The sequence below is a fragment of the Notolepis coatsorum genome (assembly GCF_963971535.1).
Source record: "Notolepis coatsorum genome assembly, chromosome: 1".
In the NCBI taxonomy this organism is placed as follows: domain Eukaryota; kingdom Metazoa; phylum Chordata; class Actinopteri; order Aulopiformes; family Paralepididae; genus Notolepis; species Notolepis coatsorum.
In genome coordinates, this window is record NC_140165.1 from 172,103,845 (window position 1) to 172,113,682 (window position 9,838).

Here is a 9,838-nt window from a genome sequence, read left to right on the forward strand (position 1 = left end):
CCTCGTCTCACGCCGGAGATGAACCAGCATACAGATACCGATAAGATACGGATACGGAATAGAGAGAATCTCCCGTAGGAGCTTACAGATAGAGAACGACCCGACCAGGACTGAAGGGGAAGTCCAGCTATTTAAAGCCCTCTGGGACGCTAATTAGAACACACATCAGGTGCGTGATGGTAATTGATACTTGACTTAGAAGTGTGTGTTCGGCACGGACCAATCAACACAGAATCCTCACAGTACCTTAAAGGAACGGAGCGAGGCAGGGAATGCAATACATAAACAACGAAACGCGAGGGTGGGGGCTGGTGAGGTGAGGAGACAGGGAATTAAAGGTCCAGGGAACAGGAATTAAAGGTCCAGGGAAGAGGCGAACCTCACAAGTATTACAACTTGAAAAAGATCCGTTTAAGGTAGATTTAGAACAGATAAAAATATGCGATTAATTTGCGATTAATCACGATTAACTATGGACAATCATGCGATTAATCAGATTAAATATTTTAATAGATTGACAGCCTTAGTTGTAATTTATCACCTACTCTAGGACATGTGTAACTATTTAGTTGTTACTTAGAGTTGTGTTGTAATTTATCACCTACTCTAGGACATGTGTAACTATGTAGTACTGTATTAACTACTACTTAAAAGTTACATTCTGACTTATCTCTGTGGTGCAACCGCTTTTATGAATCACAAATGAGTAAGAATTGGCATTATAACTGAGCTAAGTTTGAACGGACACACAGCTGTGGCGACAGGACGCCTGATTACTTTTACCAACGGATTTCCTGTTCCGCGTTCGCGTTCTGCGATCTGATTGGCCACTGACGTTTCTGGTCGGCCCAATCGTGTGACGCCTGTTTCTATCTACCGGTTAAGATTAGGCACTCGTTCGAAGTTGGTTAAGGTTAGAGTTTGTCTTAGAGCAGGGCGATAGAACACCAGCCCTGATTCCAAACTCTAACCTTAACCAACTTCGAAAGAGTCGCCTAAGCTTAACCGGTGATAGAAACAGGCGTTAGGTAGTTTGCAGGGTGTTCGAGGCGGAAATGGGCACGTCACGCGATTGGGCGCACATGTCACATGACCAGAAAACGTCAGTGGCCAATCAGATCGCACCAGAAACGTCAGTGGCCAATCAGATCACAGAACGCGAACGCGGAACTGGAAATCCGTTGGTAAAAAGCTAGACGCCGACAGGACCGTCCAACACATTGATCTCCACCAGGTGGTCTGACAGGACCGTCCAACACATTGATCTCCACCAGGTGGTCTGACAGGACCGTCCAACACATTGATCTCCACCAGGTGGTCTGACAGGACCGTCCAACACATTGATCTCCACCAGGTGGTCTGACAGGACCGTCCAACACATTGATCTCCACCAGGTGGTCTGACAGGACCGTCCAACACATTGATCTCCACCAGGTGGTCTGACAGGACCGTCCAACACATTGATCTCCACCAGGTGGTCTGCTGCCTGTATTCATATTCCTGTAGTCAATAATAACGTTTAGAACGCCCCTTCTTTCCTCCATGTCGGAAGGAACAACAGTTGCATTGTGCAAAAAATGCCCTTGCTGCATTACATGCCTTGTATAATGTGAGGGCAAATACATACATTACAAACTTCCATACAATGTGATGACGGGCAGCTAAAGGCTCCTAGGAGCATAACCAGAGATGCAGCTGAGCATAATGTAAAATACATTAGCTGCTAATTTACTGTGAGAGAGAGAGAGAGAGAGAGAGAGAGAGAGAGAGAGAGAGAGAGAGAGAGAGAGAGAGAGAGAGAGAGAGATGCGGCTGTAGCCTACATTACAACCATAACGTAACGTTAGCCTAAATAACGTTAGCCACTACTGTGAAAGAGCCGGGGTCAGCCCTATGTTCCCACAGCCCTATGTTGTTATGGGCTGTGGGAACATAGGGCTGTGGGAACATAGGGCTGAGGGAACATAGGGCTGTGGGAACATAGGGCTGAGGGAACATAGGGCTGTGGGAACATAGGGCTGAGGGAACATACTGTAGGGCTGTGGGAACATAGGGCTGAGGGAACATAGGGCTGTGGGAACATAGGGCTGAGGGAACATAGGGCTGTAGGAACATAGGGCTGTGGGAACATAGGGCTGAGGGAACATAGGGCTGTGGGAACATAGGGCTGTAGGAACATAGGGCTGTAGGAACATAGGGCTGTGGGAACATAGGGCTGTGGGAACATAGGGCTGTAGGAACATAGGGCTGTGGGAACATAGGGCTGAGGGAACATAGGGCTGTGGGAACATAGGGCTGTGGGAACATAGGGCTGTGGGAACATAGAGCTGTGGGAACATAGGGCTGTAGGAACATAGGGCTGTGGGAACATAGGACTGTGGGAACATAGGGCTGTAGGAACATAGGGCTGTAGGAACATAGGACTGTAGGAACATAGGACTGTGGGAACATAGGGCTGTAGGAACATAGGGCTGTGGGAACATAGGGCTGAGGGAACATAGGGCTGTGGGAACATAGGGCTGTGGGAACATAGGGCTGTGGGAACATAGAGCTGTGGGAACATAGGGCTGTAGGACCATATGCTGTGGGAACATAGGGCTGTGGGAACATAGGGCTGTGGGAACATAGGGCTGTAGGAACATAGGGCTGTGGGAACATAGGACTGTGGGAACATAGGGCTGTAGGAACATAGGGCTGTAGGAACATAGGGCTGTGGGAATATAGGGCTGTGGGAACATAGGGCTGTGGGAATATAGGGCTGTGGGAACATAGGGCTGTGGGAATATAGGGCTGTGGGAACATAGGACTGTGGGAACATAGGACTGTGGGAACATAGGGCTGTGGGAATATAGGGCTGTGGGAACATAGGGCTGTGGGAATATAGGGCTGTGGGAACATAGGGCTGTGGGAACATAGGGCTGTGGGAACATAGGGCTGTAGGAACATAGGGCTGTAGGAACATAGGGCTGTAGGAACATAGGACTGTGGGAACATAGGGCTGTGGGAACATAGGGCTGTGGGAATATAGGGCTGTGGGAACATAGGGCTGTGGGAATATAGGGCTGTGGGAACATAGGACTGTGGGAACATAGGACTGTGGGAACATAGGGCTGTGGGAATATAGGGCTGTGGGAACATAGGGCTGTGGGAATATAGGGCTGTGGGAACATAGGGCTGTGGGAACATAGGGCTGTAGGACCATATGCTGTGGGAACATAGAGCTGTGGGAACATAGGGCTGTGGGAACATAGGGCTGAGGGAACATAGGGCTGTGGGAACATAGGGCTGAGGGAACATAGGGCTGTGGGAACATAGGGCTGTGGGAACATAGGGCTGTAGGAACATAGGGCTGTAGGAACATAGGGCTGTGGGAACATAGAGCTGTGGGAACATAGGGCTGTAGGACCATATGCTGTGGGAACATAGGGCTGTGGGAACATAGGGCTGTGGGAACATAGGGCTGTAGGAACATAGGGCTGTGGGAACATAGGACTGTGGGAACATAGGGCTGTAGGAACATAGGGCTGTAGGAACATAGGGCTGTAGGAACATAGGACTGTGGGAACATAGGGCTGTGGGAACATAGGGCTGTGGGAATATAGGGCTGTGGGAACATAGGGCTGTGGGAATATAGGGCTGTGGGAACATAGGACTGTGGGAACATAGGACTGTGGGAACATAGGGCTGTGGGAATATAGGGCTGTGGGAACATAGGGCTGTGGGAATATAGGGCTGTGGGAACATAGGGCTGTGGGAACATAGGGCTGTGGGAACATAGGGCTGTAGGAACATAGGGCTGTGGGAACATAGGACTGTGGGAACATAGGGCTGTAGGAACATAGGGCTGTAGGAACATAGGGCTGTAGGAACATAGGACTGTGGGAACATAGGGCTGTGGGAACATAGGGCTGTGGGAATATAGGGCTGTGGGAACATAGGGCTGTGGGAATATAGGGCTGTGGGAACATAGGACTGTGGGAACATAGGACTGTGGGAACATAGGGCTGTGGGAATATAGGGCTGTGGGAACATAGGGCTGTGGGAATATAGGGCTGTGGGAACATAGGGCTGTGGGAACATAGGGCTGTGGGAACATAGGGCTGTAGGAACATAGGGCTGTAGGAACATAGGACTGTAGGAACATAGGACTGTGGGAACATAGGGCTGTGGGAACATAGGGCTGTGGGAACATAGGGCTGTAGGAACATAAGGCTGTAGGAACATAGGACTGTGGGAACATAGGGCTGTAGGAACATAGGGCTGTAGGAACATAGGGCTGTGGGAACATAGGACTGTGGGAACATAGGACTGTGGGAACATAGGGCTGTGGGAACATAGGGCTGTAGGAACATAGGGCTGTGGGAACATAGGGCTGTGGGAATATAGGGCTGTGGGACCATATGCTGTGGGAACATAGGGCTGTGGGAACATAGGGCTGTGGGAACATAGGGCTGTAGGAACATAGGGCTGTGGGAACATAGGGCTGTAGGAACATAGGGCTGTGGGAACATAGGACTGTGGGAACATAGGGCTGTAGGAACATAGGGCTGTAGGAACATAGGGCTGTAGGAACATAGGACTGTGGGAACATAGGGCTGTGGGAACATAGGGCTGTGGGAATATAGGGCTGTGGGAACATAGGGCTGTGGGAATATAGGGCTGTGGGAACATAGGACTGTGGGAACATAGGACTGTGGGAACATAGGGCTGTGGGAATATAGGGCTGTGGGAACATAGGGCTGTGGGAATATAGGGCTGTGGGAACATAGGGCTGTGGGAACATAGGGCTGTAGGACCATATGCTGTGGGAACATAGAGCTGTGGGAACATAGGGCTGTGGGAACATAGGGCTGAGGGAACATAGGGCTGTGGGAACATAGGGCTGAGGGAACATAGGGCTGTGGGAACATAGGGCTGTGGGAACATAGGGCTGTAGGAACATAGGGCTGTAGGAACATAGGGCTGTGGGAACATAGAGCTGTGGGAACATAGGGCTGTAGGACCATATGCTGTGGGAACATAGGGCTGTGGGAACATAGGGCTGTGGGAACATAGGGCTGTAGGAACATAGGGCTGTGGGAACATAGGACTGTGGGAACATAGGGCTGTAGGAACATAGGGCTGTAGGAACATAGGGCTGTAGGAACATAGGACTGTGGGAACATAGGGCTGTGGGAACATAGGGCTGTGGGAATATAGGGCTGTGGGAACATAGGGCTGTGGGAATATAGGGCTGTGGGAACATAGGACTGTGGGAACATAGGACTGTGGGAACATAGGGCTGTGGGAATATAGGGCTGTGGGAACATAGGGCTGTGGGAATATAGGGCTGTGGGAACATAGGGCTGTGGGAACATAGGGCTGTGGGAACATAGGGCTGTAGGAACATAGGGCTGTGGGAACATAGGACTGTGGGAACATAGGGCTGTAGGAACATAGGGCTGTAGGAACATAGGGCTGTAGGAACATAGGACTGTGGGAACATAGGGCTGTGGGAACATAGGGCTGTGGGAATATAGGGCTGTGAGAACATAGGGCTGTGGGAATATAGGGCTGTGGGAACATAGGACTGTGGGAACATAGGACTGTGGGAACATAGGGCTGTGGGAATATAGGGCTGTGGGAACATAGGGCTGTGGGAATATAGGGCTGTGGGAACATAGGGCTGTGGGAACATAGGGCTGTGGGAACATAGGGCTGTAGGAACATAGGGCTGTAGGAACATAGGACTGTAGGAACATAGGACTGTGGGAACATAGGGCTGTGGGAACATAGGGCTGTGGGAACATAGGGCTGTAGGAACATAAGGCTGTAGGAACATAGGACTGTGGGAACATAGGGCTGTAGGAACATAGGGCTGTAGGAACATAGGGCTGTGGGAACATAGGACTGTGGGAACATAGGACTGTGGGAACATAGGGCTGTGGGAACATAGGGCTGTAGGAACATAGGGCTGTGGGAACATAGGGCTGTGGGAATATAGGGCTGTGGGACCATATGCTGTGGGAACATAGGGCTGTGGGAACATAGGGCTGTGGGAACATAGGGCTGTAGGAACATAGGGCTGTGGGAACATAGGGCTGTGGGAACATAGGGCTGTGGGAACATAGGGCTGTGGGAACATAGGGCTGTGGGAATATAGGGCTGTGGGAACATAGGGCTGAGGGAACATAGGGCTGTAGGAACATAGGGCTGTGGGAACATAGGGCTGAGGGAACATAGGGCTGTGGGAACATAGGGCTGTAGGAACATAGGGCTGTGGGAACATAGGGCTGTGGGAACATAGGGCTGTAGGAACATAGGGCTGTAGGAACATAGGGCTGTAGGAACATAGGGCTGTAGGAACATAGGGCTGTGGGAACATAGAGCTGTGGGAACATAGGGCTGTGGGAACATAGGGCTGTAGGACCATATGCTGTGGGAACATAGGGCTGTGGGAACATAGGGCTGTGGGAACATAGGGCTGTAGGACCATATGCTGTGGGAACATAGGGCTGTGGGAACATAGGGCTGTGGGAACATAGGGCTGTAGGAACATAGGGCTGTGGGAACATAGGGCTGTAGGAACATAGGGCTGTGGGAACATAGGGCTGTGGGAACATAGGGCTGTGGGAACATAGGGCTGAGGGAACATAGGGCTGTGGGAACATAGGGCTGTGGGAACATAGGGCTGTGGGACCATATGCTGTGGGAACATAGAGCTGTGGGAACATAGGGCTGTGGGAACATAGGGCTGTAGGACCATATGCTGTGGGAACATAGAGCTGTGGGAACATAGGGCTGTGGGAACATAGGGCTGTGGGAACATAGGGCTGTGGGAATATAGGGCTGTGGGAACATAGGGCTGTAGGAACATAGGGCTGTGGGAATATAGGGCTGTGGGAACATAGGGCTGTGGGAACATAGGGCTGTGGGAACATAGGGCTGTAGGAACATAGGACTGTGGGAACATAGGGCTGTGGGAACATAGGGCTGTGGGAACATAGGGCTGTAGGAACATAGGACTGTAGGAACATAGGACTGTGGGAACATAGGGCTGTGGGAACATAGGGCTGTAGGAACATAGAGCTGTGGGAACATAGGGCTGTAGGAACATAAGGCTGTAGGAACATAGGACTGTGGGAACATAGGGCTGTAGGAACATAGGGCTGTGGGAACATAGGACTGTGGGAACATAGGACTGTGGGAACATAGGGCTGTGGGAACATAGGGCTGTAGGAACATAGGGCTGTAGGAACATAGGGCTGTAGGAACATAGGGCTGTAGGAACATAGGGCTGTAGGAACATAGGGCTGAGGGAACATAGGGCTGTGGGAACATAGGACTGTGGGAACATAGGGCTGTGGGAACATAGGGCTGTAGGAACATAGGACTGTGGGAACATAGGGCTGTGGGAACATAGGGCTGTGGGAACATAGGGCTGTAGGAACATAGGACTGTGGGAACATAGGGCTGTAGGAACATAGGGCTGTGGGAACATAGGACTGTAGGAACATAGGACTGTGGGAACATAGGGCTGTGGGAACATAGGGCTGTAGGAACATAGAGCTGTGGGAACATAGGGCTGTAGGAACATAAGGTTGTAGGAACATAGGACTGTGGGAACATAGGGCTGTAGGAACATAGGGCTGTGGGAACATAGGACTGTGGGAACATAGGACTGTGGGAACATAGGGCTGTGGGAACATAGGGCTGTAGGAACATAGGGCTGTAGGAACATAGGGCTGTAGGAACATAGGGCTGTAGGAACATAGGGCTGTAGGAACATAGGGCTGAGGGAACATAGGGCTGTGGGAACATAGGACTGTGGGAACATAGGGCTGTGGGAACATAGGGCTGTGGGAACATAGGGCTGTAGGAACATAGGGCTGTGGGAACATAGGGCTGTTGGACCATAGGGCTGTGGGAACATAGGGCTGTGGGAACATAGGGCTGTAGGAACATAGGGCTGTAGGAACATAGGGCTGTAGGAACATAGGGCTGTGGGAACATAGGGCTGTGGGAACATAGGACTGTGGGAACATAGGGCTGTGGGAACATAGGGCTGTGGGAACATAGGGCTGTGGGAACATAGGACTGTGGGAACATAGAGCTGTAGGAGCATAGGCTGTGGGAACATAGGGCTGTAGGACCATAGGGCTGTGGGAACATAGGGCTGTAGGACCATAGGCTGTGGGAACATAGGACTGTGGGAACATAGGGCTGCTGTGGGAACATAGGGCTGTGGGAACATAGGGCTGTGGGAACATAGGGCTGTAGGAACATAGAGCTGTAGGACCATATGCTGTGGGAACATAGGGCTGTAGGAACATAGGCTGTGGGAACATAGGGCTGTGGGAACATAGGACTGTGGGAACATAGGGCTGTAGGAACATAGGGCTGTAGGAACATAGGGCTGTGATAACATAGGGCTGTGGGAACATAGGGCTGTGAGAACATACAGTAGGGCTGTGGGACCATAACATAACATACATAACATAACATACATAACATAACATTACCCTAAACAATTAACAACAAGTAACATTAGCTAGTTACCTATAATAATGAATTAATGTAATGTTAGCCTACCGGGTAACGTTAACTAGCTTGGTCCTTCATACTCTGTCCTGATCCATGTTTCACTCCACTTCAACCACTTCACTCAATCACTTTTATTACACTGCCACCTGGTGGAGAGGAAAAGTCATCCCAAAACGGGCACACATGCTCATTTCCCCAGTAGCTCCTGACCAGGTACTGTACTGAAAAGGTCTTGCATCACCAAAACCACAAGAAGGCCTTGTTCATATAGTCATAATTGAAACATTAGACCAATTGGTATTGCAGTTGGTGAGATTTGCTGTGGACAGATACACAAATTAACAGATAGAACACACCAGACTGATTACCAGTGTTGGGACTAACAAATTACAAAGTAACGTGTTACAGTAACGCTGTTACTTTTGGCGGTAACTAGTACTCTAACGCATTACTTTTGAAATTCAGTAACGCAGTTACCGTTACTGAATGGTTCATTACTGCATTATTTTTATGTAGATTGTTAGCGAGCTTTAGCGATCCAGCGCAGTCCTCCTCTCCTGTCTGTGTCACTTTCACTTCACCTGCAGGGACACGCTGTGCTGTGGGTGTGTTTTGTTTACTCTAGTCTTGACTGTCATGGCGGCGCCCACTACTCACATGGATATTCTCACTATTTCTCTTTTGTCGAGCACAAAGAAAAGAACGTTTTAGTTAAATGTAATTTGTGTTTCGGCTCAAAGATCCTATCTACTGCCCATGCTTCAACGAAACTAGTAGCGGAGTCTAACGTTAACGACCAGGACTCATCCGAAGCCACCCGCTTTCAGGGATCTAGTTAGCATGATACCAGGCGGCACACGGAAAATGGGACGGAACACTTTTTCCAACTACTTGAAGAGAGAATATACAAAATGGAAATGAGATAAAGAAAATGTTTGAGGGTCTGGACTAACGTTACATCTCGACCACCGCAGACTTTGGTGAGTGCAGTGATGTGAATGGAAACTCAAGTTGATCAACAGATTTTGACTGTAAGAATCTGCCAGGGAATCTCATCAATACTAATCAAACAATATAAATATAGTCCTTTCATGCACAATTATTCCTAACTATTCTAACGTTGCAATGCACGATTGATATCTTAAACAACGTTGCAAGACGGTTATAATGAAACGCTCCGGCGACATCAAGGCTGTTCCTTCAACCTAAGCGGCGATACAATTAGGCACGGCGCATTTCTTATTATGTCGGGACTCAGGACAACATTTGTGTTTGTGTCAGATTTGTGTTTAGCAGAGTTCAGTGATGGGAATGG